Source organism: Echinops telfairi, unplaced genomic scaffold, assembly GCF_000313985.2.
Source record: "Echinops telfairi isolate 266 unplaced genomic scaffold, ASM31398v2 ScPeMD7_7475;HRSCAF=8513, whole genome shotgun sequence".
Taxonomy (NCBI): Eukaryota; Metazoa; Chordata; class Mammalia; order Afrosoricida; family Tenrecidae; genus Echinops; species Echinops telfairi.
Genome location: NW_022111379.1, coordinates 23,178,286 through 23,184,632, shown reverse-complemented (window position 1 = coordinate 23,184,632; position 6,347 = coordinate 23,178,286).

Sequence of the window (6,347 nt, the reverse complement as noted above, 5' to 3'; positions counted from 1 at the left end):
GCTGGTCTTCCCAGGGATTGGTGGGTTTACAATGAATTGACTGTTTGAGATATAGGGCTCAGGCTTTGCTCCTTGACTGGCCCTCACTAGGTTTCTCAATCATAGCTGCTTTGGGGGGGAGGTCAGAAAGGCCTGGGGGGCAATAAACGACCTAGATGAGAAAAAGAAATATGGATGATGTATATATTTATTTACATTTTTTGTTTTGAGCATACCAAAGAAGAACAATGAAATCTCTCAAGGGCTTGTAGACTATTTATGAGGATTAAATGTAAAACACATGAGACAATATTCAATGTAAACATTTAGACAATCAAACATTAATTTTCTTGGTGCAAATGATAACATATATTAGGTATTCATATCTTCACCCAAATTTCAGTGCTTTGTCCAATTTTTTTAGACTCCAATCATTCTTCCAATCAGGGTGCAAATGAAAATAATGATTAAGAAATAGGGTTTGTCACAGCTGCCTTAGTTTGAATCCTGACTCTGCCAACCATTTGCCCTATACAATTTGGGGGTGGGTGGAAATCTTTAACCTTTGGTTTCAGTCCTCCTCTCTAAAATAGGGACCATAATAGTAATACCTCCCTTCTAGCTTAGTTGAAAAGAATAAATTAACAATGTTTACAAAATACTCAGGAGGCGTGTGTTCCATATCTAGGGTTATTATTTCCCATCGACTGACATTTAACATTTCAGTACTGAGGCAATGATATTTTGATTTCTGTAAGGAACAGCAGTAGGACAAAACTATTTTTCTCTTTGTATTTTTGAATTTTAAAATAATAGCCTCAGCTTTCAGTGGATGTGGATCTGAATATACATATTAAAAGCACACACAGGTAGGTACACACACAAACACACACACACACACACACACACACACACACGTGATATCTGAGCCTACTCTGCAGGACTAGCATTGCTTCTGTCCAAATCCTCTTACTGTACTTGATACTTTCATCCACATATTAAGAGGGAGGTAAAGTCAATCAATTATTCATCCCAGCAATCTGATGATGACTCAGAAAATCAGAAGGGCAATAGGACGCACCCGAAGAAAAACTAATAAAACAATAAAATGTGTCTCACATAACATGCTTCACACTTTATTTTCCCACATAATTAATTTTTTGCACAAACTTATCTTTCTCAGTTTAGTATTTATGATAGGAATCTACAGAAAGAGTATGTTTTGTGAAACCTTTTCTGTGAGCATTCTTTTAGTTTGGAAATGGAAGTAAAGAGTTCCAGATATGAGCTGCTCCAATTTTGACATTTTTAATATTTAAGCACATGAACCCAAGATAGTCTGAATATATATGAACAGAATATCAAAATATTCTTCTACCACTTTAGGGGGAGGGCTAAGTAAGGGTATTGGTTAAAACAAAAATCTCTTGCTCTACAAAGAGTCCTTGATAATAATTTCAATAGTACAAGTGGAAAAATGTGCTTTTCAACCGGTGAAATATTTTTCACTTCCTGTGTGACAAATTTTCAAGGTCTGTGGACACAGAGAGGCAAAGAGCTCTTAATTCAGGAGATTATGCACCCTACCACCATGTATGTTTATGTAATTATAGCCCTTTGTAGCCATTATAAAGGAGCGCATAGTCTTTATCTCAAGCATTCTAAAGCCATAGTAAACACGTTTTAATAACCTTGCACATGCCACAATTTGAGACTGCCTTCTAAAAAAACAGAGTATAAAGAAAACATGCTCTACCGCAATGAGAATCACTAACTACGGGCCTTAAATGAAGTCCTTTGACTATTTGCCTTCTGAGGAATTTCACTAATATCCTACTGTTTTTCACACAATTAAAATGCAAATAAACATTTAAAGGTACTAGATTGGGAGCCCAGATTTGAAAAGGATATTACTCTATTCATTGAAGCTGCTTGGTTTCTTTTAATTGAGTGCTTCTTTGTAGATATGCCTTCTGATTAATACTATTCACCTCAGACAGTCTTTTTATTGGCAGATGGAACTTTTTCCCTCTGCTTTTCATGCGGAAATCCAATTCTTCTCCCCACAGTGGTTGGCAAGAGCTATTCATTTTAAAAAGAGTGAAACTGTACTGTGCATAAATATCTCAGAGCTGGAGATTTAAAATCATAAGATTATGTTGAAGAATCTCTCTAGGATGTATTGAAGAAGGAGACACTGATGTTTGGTTGTAAATAAAGAGCAGCAAGTTACAGAGACATTGTTTTCATCAGCGAGTTTTTCACCCATGAATAAATGTATGATGAAGTGCATTAATCTGTGAAAAAAAATAAAAAGCACCTCCTTAACAAAGAGATATCCAGATGGTGCTGTGGCAATCTAAATGCTCCTAATGGAATTATGTGATGTTTCTGCAATTGATGTCAAGGTATATCATCTTATCTTGTCTGCAAAGAGGCTGGTATTATCTCAGGCTAAAATTTTATAAATGATCATAATTGTTCAAAAATTGCTAAAGGTACATTTTCTTCTTAACTCTTAGGATTTGACTACTAAAATGGGAATTTGGATATCATGATATATGTCAGAAAATGAAACTTCAGGTCAAGTGCTGTTCTCAATAATGGTTTAAATTTCCCTTTATGAGGCCTTCTCCAACTACTCCCTGTGAAGGGATTCAGTTCCCTGAATACCAGAGTCGCTGCCACTCATTTTAATGTAGCATGTGTTTCCTCATTGTCCATGCCTGCAGATGAACAGCCACTCTTTACCATCGGTATGCTCAATGGTTAACACAGGGTATAAAGCTCAATAGGTATTGTAAAGTGTCCATATTAGCAAAGTCCAGTTGGCTTGCCACACTAGCTTAAAAAGTAAAGGTCATTTGCTTCTAAAGGATGTTCTTCAGAATTTCTTTGAAAATGACAGTCTGTGGAATTATGGGAAGGCCAAAATGTTATTTACAATTAAGAGAAGTATATGTCATATTACCTAAGTCAATGTTACCTGAATCAATTAATAGTTTGGGATAAGGGTGTTGGATAAACTGGTTCCCTTTGTGATTTGATAAAATTTGGAGGAGAGAATATACTTGTAAAGTGCCAATGAACACCATGGGGAATTCTGATGCTGTTGTTGTGATCAGTTGCTATCCGGTTAGTTCTGATCTATAGAGTCCCCGTGTAAATCTTTGTTCCTTTGTTCCCCTCACAATTGCTATGTTTGAGGCCAGAATTGCAGCCACGTTGTCGAATGATCTGGTTGAGGGTCTTCCTCATTTTCTGGAACCTTCTACTTTGCCAGCATGATGCCCTTTCCCATTTCTCCTGATAACATAGCCAAAGTACTTGACCCAAAATATCTCCATCTTCACTCTAAGGGCCTTTCTGGTTGTTCTTCCTTAAAGACAGATGTATCGATTCTTCTGGCAGTCCGTGATACTTTCAATACTTTTTGCCAACACCATAATTCATATGCATAACTTCTTCTCTAGTCTTCCTCACTCGTTGCCCAACTTTCACTCGCTTATGAAGCCATTTAAAATATCATTGGTGGTTCAGGTGCACCTTCGTCCTCAAAGTGACACATTTGCTCTTTAACACTCTAAAAAGGTCTTGTATAACAGGTATGTCCAATGTAATGTATCATTTTATTTCTTAAATGCTCCTTCCACGAATGATGATTGTGGATCACTATAAAATAAAATCTTTGACAATTCAATAGTCTCTATACTTATCATAATGTCTATTGGTACAGTTATGAAGATTTCTTTTGGTCTTCACAAAGCTTCATACAGAAGGCTACGGGTTTTTGTCTTCACGCACAATGTCTCAACTCCTCCTCCTTTCAGCAAACACAGTTGTGTCGTCGGTCGGTACAGCACCGCTTGTCTGTGAGTCCCCCTCACTCCTGAGGCTGTGTTCCTGTTCATCTCCTCCAACTTCTCAGATGATATCCTCAACATTCTTACTGAATCTGTCAGAACAAGTGCCTCCGGACCTAAGTAGTAGAGTGTGCGCATGAGCACAATGAAATGTTCTGGAGCTCCTATTCTTCTCACTGTTGTTCCTAGCTTGTTATGAACCACACAGTGGGATGCCTTTGGATTGTTAATAAGAGACAAGTAAACATCTTTCTTGTATCCCTTACCTTTAGCCAAGATCCACTTAGCAATGATGTTCCTTGTTCCATTGAATCCAGCTTGACTTTCTGGCAGCTCCCTCCCAATGCACTATTGGAACCATTAAAAATTATTTTCTGAAAAATGTTACTTCCAAGGAGCATGAATGATAATTTGCACCATTTGTTAGACTACCTTTCTTTGAAATCAGCACAAATATAGATGAAAGGTAGCATCCCAATATCTTGGCATAGACTGTCCTGGAGCCTTGTTTTTCAGTAATGCCGTAAGCACAGCTTAGACGTCTGCCTTCAGTAGCATTGGTATTATCAAGGATCCAGGAATGAAAGTGATAGCAATCGAAATGTTTCAACAAATGAGCATGAGCTACTCTGGAAGCACTGTTTCATCTCCTTTTGAGTCAGTCCCCATCCGCAAATTAAGTTCCTATAAGCTGTGCTTCTTCCAAGTCAGTCAGTCAGGGTGACACTCATGGGAGGAAGCAAGTCTTCCCCAGTTATATTGTGAGGGCCTGGAGGGCTCATCTTCTAACATGATGTCAGACAATGTTTCACTGCTCTTTGTAAGGTTTCCAATGGCTCATCTCTCAGAACTGAACAGCCTAGTACTTCTTCCTAGTCCCATCCATCATGGGGGATCCTCCTGGTATTTGAAATTCTGGTGGCATAACATCCAACATTCCAGCAACACACAGGCAATCATAGCGTGACAACCTAATGGAAAAATGGTGACAAACCATGAAGTACCCTGAATAATATATATGTTGGGTTTTTTTTTTCATTTCTTTATCTGTTCATTCAATATTGATTGAACTGCTTGCTATGGCAATCCCAGATTGGAACTGTACTTCATTGTGTTTTCAATTGCTGATTTTCAGAAGCAGGTCTCCGGTTCTTTCTTCCAAGGTACTTCTGCGTGGACTCTAACACCCAACTTTTAGGTTACTGGTAGACAGTGTTAGCCATTTGCATCACCCAGGGTTTCCAGAAATTTGTTGAGCATTATGTAAAAGGGTGGCTACCCATTAAAATGTTTGGAATATAAACTAAAACCTGGTGTAGAGGAGATCACAGTTTGAATCAAAATGCTTTTAATGGAATCTGTACAAATACACTTAGAAAGTATGTTGAATTATACGGAGAGTGTCCCTTTAAATGAAAAGATAATGCAGATCTCCCTTCACTGGCATACAAAGGATTACCAGATTATTAGCAAGAAATCCCAAAGGTGTGTCTCCCCCAAAATTAATGCATATGACTGTCCTAGTGAGTTATGCATTGAGCTGCTGACCACAGGGTCAGCAGTTGGAACCCAACAGCTGCTCTGCAGGAGAGAAATGAGATTGTCTGCTCCCATAATGATTTTACAGCTTGTGGAATCCCACAGGGACAGTTTTACTCTGTCCTGTAGGATTGCTGTGATTTAGAATCCACTCCTTAGCAGTGAGTTTGAGTTGGCTACAAAGGAGACTTACTAATTTTGAAGGCATATGAAGAGGAGGATGGTTATGTTAACTACTAGTTATTAATACATTAGGTCTCTATTTTGGTGGAATTATCATCCTCATAATGAAAGCAGCAAATATCCAAATATTGTTATTAAATAATATGAAAGTTACTATGAAAGAGATGCATCGGGTGCTATTTATGTAAAACTTGGGGATCATTGACCAGGAAAATGGTGGTTAAATTGAAATCAGAGACAGTTGGGTTTAGGTGCATAAATGTTGGAGGGTAGTGAAAGCATTCCAAGCCAAGGAAGAATATATGCCTGAGGCAGGAAGGAAATTGGACTATTCTATACTAACTGGATTTCTGTCACTTGTGCCAGTTCCAATTTCATTCTAGAGATCACCAGATGGGTAAGAAGTTTGCTGAAGCAAATCACTATAAGGTGTCTGTCTCAGGCGGCCATTCCAGGGAGTGACGTTTTTGAAATGAATAAAAATAAAAGTTGAACATAGGCTTTTGCTTTATTGCCTTAATTCACAACCTGGCTGAGTCACACTTGCTTTGGGAACCATAATTTTGAATTTCTGGACTTGAATGCATCTTAAAAATTCTCTTCACAAATGGAAGGTGGGAAAAGGGAAAGTGTTATATGTAAAAAGGCAGACACACAAATAGCTGCTCAAGAGGGAGAATGACTTAGTGTTACTGAGGGAACTAAACTCAATTCGCAAAATCATGTTTAAATATCAGCTGTGACACAGTTTTAGGCTAGCTCGGGAGAAAGAGTACTGGGTTA